The 15,739-nt window shown below is 42.8% G+C and overlaps 1 protein-coding gene across 1 annotated transcript in view; it reads right to left on the reverse strand.

The window, feature by feature from the left end:
* LOC115470428 (splicing factor 3B subunit 3) overlaps nucleotides 1-15,739 on the reverse strand; it is a 210,377-nt gene that overhangs the window by 180,146 nt on the left and 14,492 nt on the right. The window lies entirely within an intron of this gene.

Raw genomic sequence — 15,739 nt, forward strand, 5'->3', positions numbered from 1 at the left:
AAATTAAGATATTTCACTCTTACAAAGCAAAAGGCCAAAACAAAATCTCTCTAAACACTTATGACTAGTGACCTCAACAATCAAACACACTTATTTTCTCCACCTATAGCAGGTGCTCTGAAGACAGCAGGATAAGAATCCTCACAATAGAGACTGCACAGGAAACATCCTCCAGCACTTTCCAGAGCTGTTGAGAAAGCCTAACCAAACACGTGGGCCTGCTTTCACCTGCTGCTGTCACACAGGACCCCCTCAGTCCACTGCAAGCTTTTACAATACAACTCCTTGTGGAGGAGGGCAGGTTGTCAGATCTCTTAATCCTGCTGTCCTTGCAGAACATCTCGTCTCAGAGGACAAACAGAATAAGTGAATCTACACACACAGGACTCCCTAACTACAGATCACTTTAAACCAAAAAAGGGGAAATAAAATCCAGTGCTGCTGCAACCAGAAAACACTCAAACTATTTTTAGTTGGTAACAAGCCTTATTTAGAAGTTAAAATGTTTTTGAAGGTGGCCTGAGTAACTATCCTGTCTCACAGCTACCAAGTTGGAGGACAACAACTGATGGGCTCCTTTTACAAAGTAGCACTACCAATTAGCATGCGCTGAATGCGAAGAAGCCCATGGGAATTGAAAGGGAATCTTTGCATTCAGCGCACTGTAATAGGTAACACCGCTTTGTAAAACCGAGCCCGATGTTTGCAGCTATGGGCTCCCAAACTTGGTCCAGCGTAGTCAAGACAGACAACTTTAAAATTACAATGATTAAGGAGATGAACCCAGAAAGCTGGTTAATAATTTTATTTGTCCCCAAAATTCAAACAAGAGTGTCCTAATTCAATAACACATTGTCACCCAGGAACCTATAGCTTAAGCAGCCCCAAATTTGGCAATAAAAATATCATGTGTATATGTGTATGAGGGAGTATACAGAATACTGTCCCTCATAAGGACAGTCCTTCAGATAGCCTGAGCCACCTTAAACCCATTATTCCCGCCCGGGGAGGAAATGAGATGGGAGACATCGAGCCGAAGGTACAACAAAGAGGAAGCATAAAAGGAAGGGCCAGACTGGGGTTGAGACCAAGAAAAGGAAGAATAGAAGCTTCATCATATGCCTCTACAACTTATATCTTGCGACCGTGACTTGGCCTGACTTGAGTGATATCATCGGTAGAGATGGCAGCCTGGCTCCGCTTGAACTGCAGCGGTCCCCCCCCCCCCCCCCCCCCGGGATCTTGTATTGAACCAGGAGCACAGCAATCCTAGTTTATATCAGCATGCTAACACCCCTATTATCTAACATCAAAAACTCGTGGTGGAGAGGGATGCACACCAGTAAAATCTGGTGAGAAGAATTCAGTGAAGGGGCTACATGGTTCAGCGGCCGTGAGCTTGCACTGGATTTGTAGTGGGTGTCTTTGCTGGCTGCAGGAGAAGAAATACAGACAGCAGAGCTGGCGGCCCCAGCTGGGATCATAGCTACAGAACTCCAAGCCTGGTTTGGGGATTTAAAAACTGATATTGCCTCTGTCAAAACACAGATAAAGGATGCAGTTCAGGAAATTAAATCAGATTTGGCAACAATGGACGCCCATCTGGATCAGGTGGAAGAACGGATGGATCATTGTGAAACGGGAGCAAGGGAGAGACAGTCTAGTGATGAATCTACAGGAAGAACACTGGGAACTTCTCTATAAAATTAAGGACTAGGAGAACCGCACACAGCATAATAATGTGCAGGTGAGAAGCATCCCTGAAACAGCGGACTATAAGGATTCAGTCGCCATAGCTTATTTCAGGATCTGACTGCGGCCAGGCTGGCTAAAAGAAGGTTCTTCCGAGAGGTGACCCGGGCAAGAAAGGCACAGCTGCAGTACCGCTGGAAATTCCTGTTTGGATTGTTGGTAGTGATTAATGGAGCTCCAGTGAAGTTTACTTCTGTTGTAGCTACATGGCAAGCCTTGCAGAAAGTGGGTATCCAAAAGCCACCTGTAGATCGACATCAGGAGGAAATTCATCAAAGACTGGCTGGGTATTGGTGGCAAGGAGTGGGAGATCGTCAGCGCCGACCCAGGCAGGAGGGCAATCAACCCCAGCAGGGAGTTCCAGAGAGACCTGCCTGAAGATATGGATTGGGACCTATGCTCAGTTGTATTTTGTTTATGTGCGATGGAGTGTGTGTTTTGGTTGTAAGTTGAGCCGCTGACTGGGAGAGTGGATATGTATGTGGGTAATTGTGGGGCTGTTGGTGTGTAAGGTTTTGCTGTGGGGGATGGAGGTGACTGATGTGGATGTGAGAGTGTATGGGAGGGGGGGAAGTTTTTTCCCCTCTAGGAATGTTGGTTTATGAAACATTGACTCTCGAGATTCACTTCCTTGAGTGGAATGGTGGGATATGGACTTGGTCCTGCCATGGGAGTGGTGGTAGGATCTGGGGGGGGGGGGGGGGGGGGGGGGGGGGGGGGAATGGGAGGGATAGATTGGATGGCTAATATATGGTTGCGGTCTGGGGTGTCTTAATGCGGAAATCAGAGGTGAGAATTACTTCCTATAATGTGAAAGGTTTTAATTCGCCTGGGAAGTGCAGTATGTTTTTTTGTGACCTGGGTAGGCTGTGGGGAGATATTTGTTTTATTCAGGAGACTCATCTCCGACGGCTGTATGAGAGGATGGTGACTTCTAGGCAATATCCTCTCCGATTCTGGGCTGATAATATGCAGGACTCACGAAGGGAAGGCGTGGGCATCCTGTTTTCTAAGGATCTGCAAGTTGAGGTTAAATTGACTAAACAGGATGTACAAGGTCACTTTATATTGCTGGTGGTAGCTCTAGCTGGGAGGACCTATACTTTAGTTAATATTTATACCCCGAATATGAGTCTAGGGCATTGTCTGGATACATGTTTATCTGATATACTGCGATTACAGGAAGGGGAGTTGATAGTTGGGGTGATTTTAATCTTACACTGACTCCGATGTTAGGTAACTCAGGGGGAAGAAGAGACAATTATGGTAAGAGGGACAGGAAAACATTTCATGAATTTTTGACTACACTGAGGCTCCACCTGGAGTATTGTGTTCAGTTTTGGAGGCCGTACCTTGCGAAGGATGTTAAAAAAATGGAAGCGGTGCAAAGAAAAGCTACGAGAATGGTATGGGATTTGCGTTCCAAGACGTATGACCAAAGACTTGCTGACCTGAACATGTATACCCTGGAGGAAAGGAGGAACAGGGGTGATATGATACAGACGTTCAAATACTTGAAAGGTATAAATCCGCAAAAAAATCTTTTCCGGAGATGGGAAGGCGGTAGAACGAGAGGACATGAAATGAGATTGAAGGGGGGCAGACTCAAAAAGATGTCAGAAAGTATTTTTTCACGGAGAGGGTGGTGGATGCTTGGAATGCCCTCCCGCGGGAGGTGGTGGAGATGAAAATGGTAACGGAATTCAAACATGCATGGGATGTGCATAAAGGAATCCTGTGCAGCAGGAATGGAGCCTCAGAAGCTTAGCTGAAATTGGGTTGTGGAGCAGGTGGGGGAAGAGAGGTTTGGTGGTTGGGAGGCGAGGATAGTGGAGGGCAGACTTATACGGTCCGTGGCAGAGCCGGTGATGGGAGGCGGGACTGGTGGTTGGGAGGTGGGAAATACTGCTGGGCAGACTTGTCCGGTCTGTGCCCTGAAAAAGGCAAGTACAAATCAAGGTAAGGTATACACATATGAGTTTATCTTGTTGGGCAGACTGGATGGACCGTGCAGGTCTTTTTCTGCCGTCATCTACTATGTTACTATGTAATAGATGGGTGGCGGGTAACATATAATTTAGAGAGGGATTATACATTCTTTTCTCCAGTACACCAGAGTTATTCTAGGATTGATTACATTTTTGTAACGAAGGGGCTGTTCCTGGGGCAGCGGCAATCCGGTATTGAGCAGATTGTATGATCGGATCATGCTCCAGTGTGGCTGGACTTGTCAACTGGTCTCGACTCGGGTGAGCTGCGGTACTGGAGACTTGACAGTATCATTGAGAATCCCCAACTGGCTAATCAGGTGGAAATTTGATTAGAGGAATATTTGTATCAGAATGATAGGGATGGGGTATCTGCTGATACCCTTTGGGAGAGTCTGAAGGCTACTATGAAGGGGCATTTGATCACACCTGCAGCATAGAGGAAGAGAGCGAAGATGGCAGAGATGTCGGACTTGTGTCAACATTTAGCTGCCTTGACGTTTCGATACCAGACTCGCCCTGCAGATAGGGAGGTGTCCTGACAGTTGGGTGATGTACAGCAGACGTTGCAGGGACTGGGAGATGGATGACTAAGTATAATTTGCAGTTAGTACAACAGAGATATGGAGAAATTAGATCTTACCTGCTAATTTGCTTTCCTTTAGTCCCTCCGGACCGGACCAGGATTGGACTGTTGGGTTGTGCCCGCCTACCAGCAGGTGGAGACTGAGAAAAAACTCTGACTCTAGAGAGCCAATAGGAGCCCTGGCCATGTGACCTTAGCCTCAGTATTTGAATAACAAAGCAGGAAAGAAAGAAAGAACTTCTGTGCCTTATGGAATCCTAGCAGCCACAAATTCCTCGGCAAAACCGAGTACTAGAGCTCACCAGCAACTCTCACCAGAGAAGTGGTATGGCCCATTTGTATTAGAGCTCGCCAGCAACTCTCACCAGAGAAGTGGCATGGCCCATTCATATTAGAGCTCACCAGCAACTCTCACCAGAGAAGTGGTATGACTCACTTAAGGTTTCATATATATTCCATCAACTGAGCTCACCAGCAACTCTCGGCAGAGAAGTGGTATGACATATTTAAGGCTTTATATATATTTCAGCAACTGAACTCACCAGCAACTCTCACCAGAGAAGTGGTATGACATATTTAAGGCTTTATATATATTCCAGCAACTGAACTCACCAGCAACTCTCACCAGAGAAGTGGTATGACATATTTAAGGCTTTATATATATTCCAGCAACTGAACTCACCAGCAACTCTCACCAGAGAAGTGGTATGACCCATTAAGGTTTTATATATATTCCAGCAACCGAGCTCACCAGCAACCACCAGAGAAGTGGTATGGACCACGCAAAGTCTTTTTTTTTTTTTTTTTAAACATTCCACGTGTGGTAAAGGAACGAATACACTTCCAAACTTAATAAAAGAATCTAAAGAGTTGATAGAACATGGGAGGGGCCTGGTCCGGTCCGGAGGGACTAAAGGAAAGCAAATTAGCAGGTAAGATCTAATTTCTCCTTCCTTAGCATCCCTCCGGACCGGACCAGGATTGGACTGTTGGGAAGTACCAAAGCAGTAATCTTACGGGAGGGACAGACATTGAGAATGTGGTAGAGTCCCTGAAGACACCCAAACTAGGATGAATACGAAGCCAAAGCTTGACGATCCAAGAACCGCCAATAAACTAAATAGAATGACTACAAAGCAAAAAAGCTGAAGCTGAAAAGTCCAAGCGACGCTGAACATTGTCCCCTACCGCATCAGTGCAGCGCAAAGGACAGAGAGACTCGAGAAAAAAACGACTGAAAGAAGGATGACAAAGGTAGAAGCAGAGCCGCCTGGCAACAAAAAACTGCAATGAATCTACCTCAGCTGAGAAAGTGGAAACCGAAATCCTGAAGTACAATACTCCAGATATTGTAGACTATTGCTGACCTAGCAACAGATTGGAAGTATGTAAAGCCTGTCAGTGAGAAAGTACCTGATCACTAGAAGCTAAATAGGTAAAAACAAGAATGCAGTTAAATACTATGCAGAAGAAGAAGGTACCTAAATCCTTGCTGCAAACTAGACTGAAGGTCCAAATAAACTGACAGCCGCTGCAGTTACCCAACATGAAAAAAAAAAAAACATCTCTCAGAGCGCAATTCAACTGAGAGAGAAAGAATCATCTGTAGCTGTTGCCTCTGCAAGCCAATCACCTGAGACTCTTGTTCTAGACCCCAATTAGTGAAAACGGGAATAAATCAACAGTAGACACTTGTTAGTACCTTTCATCTGTTAGAAACATATAGAAGTCCATAAAACACTACACAGTTCCAGGAACAACATGTATAGAATGTTTGTACGTTTAGGAATCTAGCCAAGTGCTCATGGTCTGGATTGGCCATGGACAGAAAGGTGGGCTCAATAGGACCTTTGAGCTTTTCCCAGTGTGGAATTACATATGTACTTATGTAGTAGAACTATAAATATACATATATATTTTCACAGATGCAGCCATCAAAAAACTGCTCACTGTGTATATGCTCCCGGCATACCTGCAGGAAGAATGCTCAATCTCAACCACCAGACCCAAGTGCTGCACTAGTGAGAATACAGAGGCCAACTGAGCGGAGGGATTCCATCAGAGATAAATATCTGGATACGAGAGGGCATCTATCTCTGCCGCTGACAAGTCTTTTTAGCAAGAGAGTAAGCGAGGCACATGGAAGGTCAGAGCGAAAAGAAATAGTTGTAGAACTGGGACCTCCCCTTAAGGTACTATCCACTGAGAACTCTTTTTTTTTTTTTTTTTCTTCAATGGTCATGAAATTGACAGAGTGAAAAGCTGCCCAAAAAAGACTACCGAGACTCCAAAGCGAATGAAGAAAAAATTCCTTCTTGGGAGCTAGAAAGTAAAATTTTACTCTGCAAAATAGAGCAAGGTAATGGCCGAAGGCCCAAGAACATCCAGAGAAAACAGAAAGTGGGACGCTTGTAGAGAAGACAAAAACAGTCTGCGCCAACTTGACTAAACAATGAGAGAAAAAATAGAAACATGCTATGAAATCTAATGAGATCACACGAGAGCTCAAAAGAGATCTCAAATGAGAGACCTGGCTACATGCACCCCATAACCTAGGGTGTGCCCGAAATGCACCACCCGTTGCTTGACCTGACAACTCTGCCAATAAGACTGTCTGTAATGAACCAGACATCTATGGAAAGGATGAAACGACGAGATGTAGTTTCATGAGCGCCGCTGCTGCTACGACCATAACTTAAGAAAAAAGTGCGCGGAGCCAACGCGAGACCGAAGAGCAGGGCAAGAAAACTGGTAATGAGGACCTTATCATCCTCGTATCACGGACATTACTCCTCCTATACTGAGATGAACTAAGATGTACCGACCCACATCCATAAGAAATGAATGTGGTACTTGCAACCTGGATTGACCACAACTGAGAACAGGATGCTGGGCTTAATGGACTCTTAGACTTTCCCCGTATGACCATACTCATATACTAATAGCAAAAATGCACAGGAAGTGAAAGAATCCCCTTCCAATTGAAAGGAAGGTCTGGAATGAGGACATATAGAATGAAAGTGAAAGGATCACCATATGTTGAGCGTGGACTGAGACACACTGGCCTTTAATTTTACCGGATCTCCCCAAACCTCGTATCATGTCATGCCTCCTTCCTCACTGAGATGTACAGAGATGAACAGATGCACACTCACGAGATATGAATGTGGTATTTGCAATCTGGATTGACCCCATCTGAAAACAGGATGGGGACTCTTGGCCTTTCCCATTATGGCAACACTTATGCCCTTATGGCAAAAAATGCACAGAAAATGAGTGAATCTCCTTCCAAGAGAAAAAAACTCTGGAGAGAGGAAGAATAAAATGAAAATGAAAAGGAATAGACTTGGAAAATACCTATTAAGGAAAAGGTGGTGAATTTGTGCCACAGGAGACAAGACTGTACCTGACGTCAAGAAAGCTTGAAACAAGACCCTAAAATCTGTAAGGAAGAGAAAGGGATAGCAGATGTTATGGATGGTCATACTGGACAAAACCAGAATGTTTACCATGTGCCCAGGCTGAATAGATAGAGGAAACAAAAATACAAGTAGATGGCATGAGGACCTCCCACTATCCTTAAGTGGGAGAAAATGCAAATTGACCTGATAACTTTACTCCCTAAGTGGACATATATCTTGTAAGTCCTAGAAGAAAACTAAGATAACACATGAGAAACTCCAAGACAGCTGGAAAGTAGAGAAGATGTGAATAAAACATGCCTTCTAAAGCATCTAAGAAAACTGGGTGCTCAGTAGACAGGACTGAGTCTCCTAGAATATGAGAACCATCTGAACCATGTAGCCTATGCAGCTGTCATCTGCTATGCCAAAGAGAACGCATAGCCATGAAAGAAAATTGCTGAAAGGAAGTAAGACCTTATGTCCAGAATTGCAAAGTATGCAACAATTGAGTATCAGACAATGTATTTCATTGCACATGGCATCTGAACCATATAGCCTACGCTCTAGAGAACGTTTGTTAAGATCTTAAAACACTGTATAAGAACATAGCCACGGAGGAAAATTTCCTGAAAGGAATTAAGATCTTATGTCCAGCATTGTAAAGTACCAAACAATGGCACCTGAACCAGATAGCCTATGCCATAGAAAATGTTTGTTAAGTTCTTAAAACACTGTATAACATCATAGCCATGAAGGGAAATGCTTGAAAGGAACTAAGATATTATGGCCAGATTTGTAAAGTACTAATCAATTGACTATTAGACAATGTAGTCCTATTCACCAGGAAATGAGAAAGACACAGAGTGACACACACTGGACCTCCATAAAAACTGCGCTAGACAATAGCAAAGACCTTTCCTCCAAACATCACACACAAGGGAAAGGAATAGGAAATTGGTTATTTTGGAGCTGAGATATAATTTAATTCGCCCCATTGTCTAAAACAGAGAATTCCCGACTGAGCTGCACTTTGAATCAGAGTCTTGCCAAGAACAAAGAAATCGCCAACTGAGCTGCACTTTAATTCACAACATTGCTAGCAACCAAAAGTCCCCGACGGAGAAAAAACAGAGGGAAAAACAAAATGAGCGCCATTCGCATCGTAACATTTCGGGGTTTTTTTTTTTTTTTTTAATAGCTTGAAAAATACATGTAAAAATTAATTGCGGGGAAAATATACTACCAATCGCCCCAACTACCGGAGAAACAATATCTCCTTTTCATTGCACAAACAGCCAAACACAGTAAAAGCAGAAAAACGCTGCCGCATCAAGGGAAATTGCAGCTGCAGGCAAAACAATGGCGGCCAAGCGCGCCAAAATGAGAAGAATAAAGTTCGGGGGAGAAAACCACTGACCACACCGACGAAGAAGCAGGAAATCCGTGCCGCTGAAAAACAGATAACCTCCGATGCCGCACAAAACATGGTTTAGCCTCTGGCCCGACAGGAACCATCAATACAGCTCCCAAGCTATACAGACCTGTCCAAGAGCGAGCACGCGCTTAACAGTTCGCGCCTCTTTTTTTTTTTTTTTTTTACAACTACCGCCGCTAACAACGCCGGATAGCAGAGGAAAAATAATGAAGATAACAAAAAACCGATTAAAGTCACAGACACTGACTTTTCACTTTTTTTTTTTTTTTAAATAGCTCCGCCAGAAAAGAAAATAAAGACTCTTCAAACAGAATAAGACAGAAGAGCTACCTGCTCGTTATAAGCCTGGGGAAAGCAAAAACTACTTCCTTTAAAATCCTTTCAATTGAATTAATTCTTTTAATTTTCCTTTACTTGATTTAATTCTTTAAAAACAGCTGACTATTAAAAGTGGCTGCCTCTCCCAAAGACGGTACACCTTTCCAGAGAAAGGGACGGCCCTTCCCTGCTAAGCCAGGGAGATGGGGAGGAAGGGGGGTGGACTCGAGACACCCGAGTTTAACACCCCAGAGGCTGTCAAAGAAAGAAAAGAAACCCTGTCAAGCCTCTAATTACGATTCCAGGCACAGAAGAAGTATTATAAATATATCTGTAATATCTTATAGAAAAAAAGAGAGAGAGAGACTAATGGGCTCACTTCCTACCTGCTGAGAGACTGAGAAAATACTGGGGCTAAGGTCACATGGCCAGGGCTCCTATTGGCTCTCTAGAGTCAGAGTTTTTTCTCAGTCTCCACCTGCTGGTAGGCGGGCACAACCCAACAGTCCAATCCTGGTCCGGTCCGGAGGGATGCTAAGGAATTCAAATTTAAATTGCTGGCGCACCGCCTGAGGTGGTGGCATACCAGGAATAATATCCTTGCGGTCAAAAATCAATCGAGGGAGCTCAAGGGAAGAGGGGGGCTATTCGGAAGCGTTTTGTGCAGTTCTTTACAGAGTTATATACACCTGAGCATGAGTCACTGATGTAGAATTGGATGTCTATTTTGAGGATCTCGGTCTTCAATGCCTTCCGGAAATGGACGTGGGACTCTTAGAATGCCCTACTATGGGAATCGAAGTGCAGCATGTTATTCGTTCTCTGAAATCTTCAGGGTTGGATGGTTAAAGGTAGTGTTTTATAAACACTTCCAACACCTATTAGTGAAGCCTCTGATCTGTCTTTTCAACTCTTTTGGAGAGGGTTCACAACTTTCGTATTTTATGCTACTGGTGGGTATTACTGTGATCCAAAAAGAGGGTAAGGACTCCAAACAATGTAGTTCCTATCACCCCATCTCATTGTTGAGGGGTAGATACCAAAATTTGTACTAAGGTGTTGGCAGATCGGTTGGCACGTACTGCTCCGGGGCTTACACATCCAGACAAGGCAGGGTTTGAGAGTGGGTGTCAAATGGGTGATAATATTTGGAGGGTTCTCAATGTGATCCATAGAGCATGAAGAACAGGTCATGGTCTTTTTCTAATATCAGTCAATGCAGAGAAGGCCTTTGATTGCGTGTTGTGGGCATTTTTGTTTGGGGTACTGCGGGTCTTAGGGATAGGGCCCTAGTTTTTGAATTGGATCCAAACAGTCTATACTAATCCTGTGGCCTGTGTTAAGATTAATGGAGGCTACTCAGAGACGTTTGGGCTTAAGAGGGGCAAACGTCAGGGTTGTCCCTTATCTCCATTACTTTTTGCGTTGGTTATGGAACCTTTGGTCCACAGAAATCAGGGATAATGCTTTGATTTCAGAAGTGCAAGTGCACAGGACACAGAATAAAATAAATCTTTTTGCTGATGATGTTCTGACACTGACGAATCCGGTGGCCTCTTTGTGGGGAGTGATGGATGAACTGGAGGCCTATGGGCACGTCTCGGGCTTTCGGGTAAATATGGGGAAGTCTGAGATTCTGAATGTGGGCATTTTGCCCGATACAGTTAGTACTTTGAAGTCCAAGTTCCCATTTAGATGGGCGAGCACCTCTTTACTATATTTGGGCATAGTTTTGGGAAGAGCTGGGGAGAGTCTGTATGAATTGAATTATAAGCCTTTGATTAGTCAAATTAAGTGGGATCTGGATAGTTGGCATAAGCTGACGGTCTCATGGTTGGGCAGAACTGAGGTGTCAAAGATGACAGTGTTACCTCGCCTCCTCTATTTTTTTATGACCCTGCTGGTCACAGTTCCATCTAGGGAATCAGATGGTACACAACGCTTTTTTTTAATTTGGGCGGGTCGGCGGCCACGAGTTGCTAAACATATTCTTTGGTTGGGGGAAAAAAGAGGGAGAATTGGAAGTGCCCAATATACGTTGTTGTTATTATGCAGCACAGCTGTGCGCAGTTTTGGCCTGGCAGGCAAGGGAAGTTAAACAATGGGTGGAGATGGAACGGGGGGGGGGGGGGGGGGGGGGATATACCTTTGATATATCTGCCGTTGGGTAGCAGATTGAAAGAAGGAAGAGGAGGGCCTTTTCGTGAGCTTACGTTGAAAATCTGGCGGCCAGTACAAGGGATGCTTTTGGAGAGTCCGGTATATTCCTGGTACACGCCACTTCTATACAATATTGAGGGAGGGATCAGGCCTTATTTAAAAGATGGGAAAGACAAGGTTTGGTATGTATGGGACAGATTGCTGATGGGGAAAGGGGGAACAGTGAGGCCTTTGGAGAGCTGCAAATGTGTTATCAAATATAGTCTAGGGATTTATCCCCCTATCTCCAAGTTAAGCACTGTCTTGCTGGGCCTCAAGTGTTAACTATAAAAACAGCTGGGGGAAACTATTTCCAAAAGCATAATGACGAAATAAATCAGAACTGTTTTGAATTAAAGTAGTTTGTTTCTTAATTCACATGACTTATTCTAGTGCAATATAGTTTTACCTTGTGGTTTTCCCAAAACTTCTGTCAGCCCTAGCAAAGCATGACTCAGAAGTTACATTTCACAAGGACTTTCAGCACCTCACACAATGTAATTTATACTGTCATCAGAAATGTAATATTTGGATGTATTTTCCCAATCTGCAATGCATTAATGTATTTAACATATCCTGGCAAGGCTTACAATATAAATTGTGGTGACAGCTAGCATAGGATAAGAGAGACAAGAAAACAGAACACCCGTTCCAAAACTCTTGCTTATATTATCCAGAATAGCTAGCACAAAGGAACACCTCTTCAGATTATGAAATCAACATCTTCAGGTGCTAAAGCTGTTCCCACTCAACCAATGCCTAGGGACTTTCATGAATGTAATCTAAACTACTCAATGGCAGTGTTATTACACAGGTTAAAAGACATCAGTCCACAAAAGAGGAGGGGGGCGGGGAGGGAGTGGAAAGGGATCAGGACCCTGAACATCTACAGGCAAACAATAGTTATCTAACTCAGTGTACTCGTGATAGGGGGCAGGTTTTCAGCACAGACATAATTTATATGCATACTTTATAAAATATGCGCAAACATTTACATCTGCTCCCTAGCAGGCATAAATGTCAACAGCTTAATTTTAGCTGTGCTTTTACTGAGGCAATTTTAGGTATAGAAGCCTTTGTGTATTTATAAAACAGACTACAACAGGTGCCTTCTTGCTCTCTCAACCGAAGTGACCTGTTATAAAGTTACTGTCCTAGTGTCTAACCAGTTATGTAATGCAGCTTTTGCACTGCAGAATTTACAGCACAGATACAGTGCAAGCCAAGTCAGTCTTACTAAAGTCAGCAAAAGGAGTATGTGCTTCTGGTACTGTTTAGACTGTGAGGAATCCCTAGCAGTGGGTACACACCTGTGGGGATCAGCACCTCCACCACCAGCCACCTGTGAAAGAGAAAAAAAGGCTTGGTATTGGTAGTGTGCATCACCAGGTACCAGCCAAGGTTAGTATTTGCTTTCAAGGAGGTGCAGATGGATGAACCTGTAACACATCCCACAGCATCTCACTGCCAGAAATAGTTGTGTGTGAAAGAGGAATCAAATACATCCATACACAAAAGGAAAAAAAGAGTTTCAGGTTCTCCAAGTTATGAGTGCAATACACTTCTAAAAACAGATATTCAGTTCACAAGAATGGTGGCATTTATACAACTGGTCACCAATCTTAGATGGTAACTAAAGTATACACTGGATATCAAAGAACTGGAGAACAGAACCATTAGTCACTTGAATTAGTATATAGAAAATAAATCCTCAATTTATGCCAGCAAATTATATGGGTATTTCACCTCAGGCTACCGAATATGTTTGCTAACACATGGAGAACAGTATTTAGAATGCTGTATTAATATTCTACTCTATAATTTATCTACTTAACCTTTTCCCTGAATGTCTTGTCTGAAACATCAATGGTACTGTCTGCAAAACTTCAGCTAGACTGGGACTTTGAGCTTTCAGGTTCAACACAAACATATGTTCAGTATATTCCACTAAATTGGCAATAACTGGGTGATGGTGAAAGTGGAGGGAAAGCAACAGTCATCAATTCAGTTTGATACCTTAATAGGAGATGATTTCACAGGCTCTAGCCTTAAAGCTCGAATGTGTTTTTGTTATTTCAGTTTTCAGCTCACAGCATCCTAATTAACTTTGGTGTGAGAAGCCTGCACAAGTACAAACTGTTTGGTCTCAGCGCATATACAACAAAGGATACTATCCACATCATAGGGCAGAACCCTCTTGGTGTTAACACTCCCAGAATCAATGTTTCCTCTCATACTCAGGATTCAGGACCCAGGGAATGTTCTCTGCCTAACACAGCTATTTAAAAAATTACCTCTGACATTTATTTAAAAGCAAATACAAGGAAACAAGGCAAACGGTTTGCAAGATCCAATATGGTTGGTAAGAAAATGAGCAGACCGTATAAAATTGTAGGTTTTATTCACTACTCAGCTCACAGGTTTTTTATATACACGCCCAACATGGCCATATTTTGCTGAAGGGGCTGCTTCAGGGATGAATGTAGAAAGTTCAGGTCAGAGATATGGTTTTCAACAGTTTGGACTTTCAGATCAACTGGTACCCATTCACCCCTGAAGCAGCCCCTTTGGTAAAACATAGCCATCTCACTATAAAACCTGGAAGCCGAAGTAATGAATAAAGCCTACAATTTTATATGGTCTGTTCCTTTTAAAAGCAAATGGGTAGAATACAGGCATCTATAAAATTACCTGATGGTATGTATGCACAAAAATGTTACTGATGCATTGCATGTGCTTTTACATGGTATACACAATCATAACAATGGGTAGAAGTTGGGTAGAGTTGGGGCAAAATTGCAAGATATTTGCACATAAAAATGGTTCAAGGTTCAACTATAATGTTTGGAGAGGCTACTTTATTAAAAGGCACAGAGGTACAACCAATATGTATTAACAGCCTAGGCACTCTGTTTTACTTTTATTTTGATTTTGTTCATACCTTTTCAGTAGTAGTTCAAGGCAAATTACATGCAGGTATAATTTATTTTACTTATAGCTATTTCCCTATCCCCAGAGGGTTTATAATTTAAGTTTATACTTAAAGCAAGATCACAAGGAATGCTGCAGGGAATGAGCCCTGCCTTTCCTAGTTTCAGCCTGTGCTCACAACTCTAAGTACTAAACTATCTTTGAACTGTATTGTGTGAGTACTGGGAATCCACATCAATAAAGATTTTATTCTCAACCACTTAGAGGGGCAGTTATCAACCTGGGCTACCCTTAAGACAGGCTATTTTAACCCAGCTTATTAGTTAACTAGATCTCATTGCCTAAAATGGGACCTGTGTTAAATTAGCACAAATTATTAGCAAAATAACCTGCCTTCACAATAGTCCATGTTGATAACATCCTCCCTTACTTATAGTGCAAAATTACAAGCGCACTCAAGCAGTAAAACAATTTGAGCAATCTTATGTAATTTAACCTCTCTCCCTTCATTAACTGGGTGGCAACTGCCTGCTTTACTGGGTCATCCTATTTAACTGTACCATTCTGACAGATGTTCTTCCTGCAATAAATAATTATATGCCATTTCTACTTTGTACTGACCTGTCTCTTCCATTATTACTGATGTTAATTTCATCTGCATTTCCAAATAAAGTATTACCATCATTCTCAGGATAAAATCCAACAGATCCACATCAAGAACTTATCATAGCAATATAACAAAATAAAATGACCCATTGCTTCATATAATATGCCTATGTAGGCATTTCATTGTATCCACCTTGGTCATCTCCATAAATGCTTATTAAAATACTTTTATGGTTTTGTATATGGGTAGAGGTTCTAAATTTCCTTACAGTAAAATACAGATGCTACTCTGATGCTCTCTCCCTATGAATGTGCTGACAGCTGTGCTCCTCACTTTCCCTCCTACTTGTGTGAAGATAATGCTGGGGTGCAGGAACAGCAATACAGGAAGGGGGCAGGGCTGATGGAATTTTGCATAATTTATAGAAAGAGGATGTGGGGCTCTAGCCCAGCAGTGACCATTTCCCCAGATAGTACTGGGAATACCAAAACTGCAAGAAAAATCTAAAATATATATTTT

This window comes from Microcaecilia unicolor, chromosome 5 (assembly GCF_901765095.1).
Source record: "Microcaecilia unicolor chromosome 5, aMicUni1.1, whole genome shotgun sequence".
Lineage (NCBI taxonomy): Eukaryota > Metazoa > Chordata > Amphibia > Gymnophiona > Siphonopidae > Microcaecilia > Microcaecilia unicolor.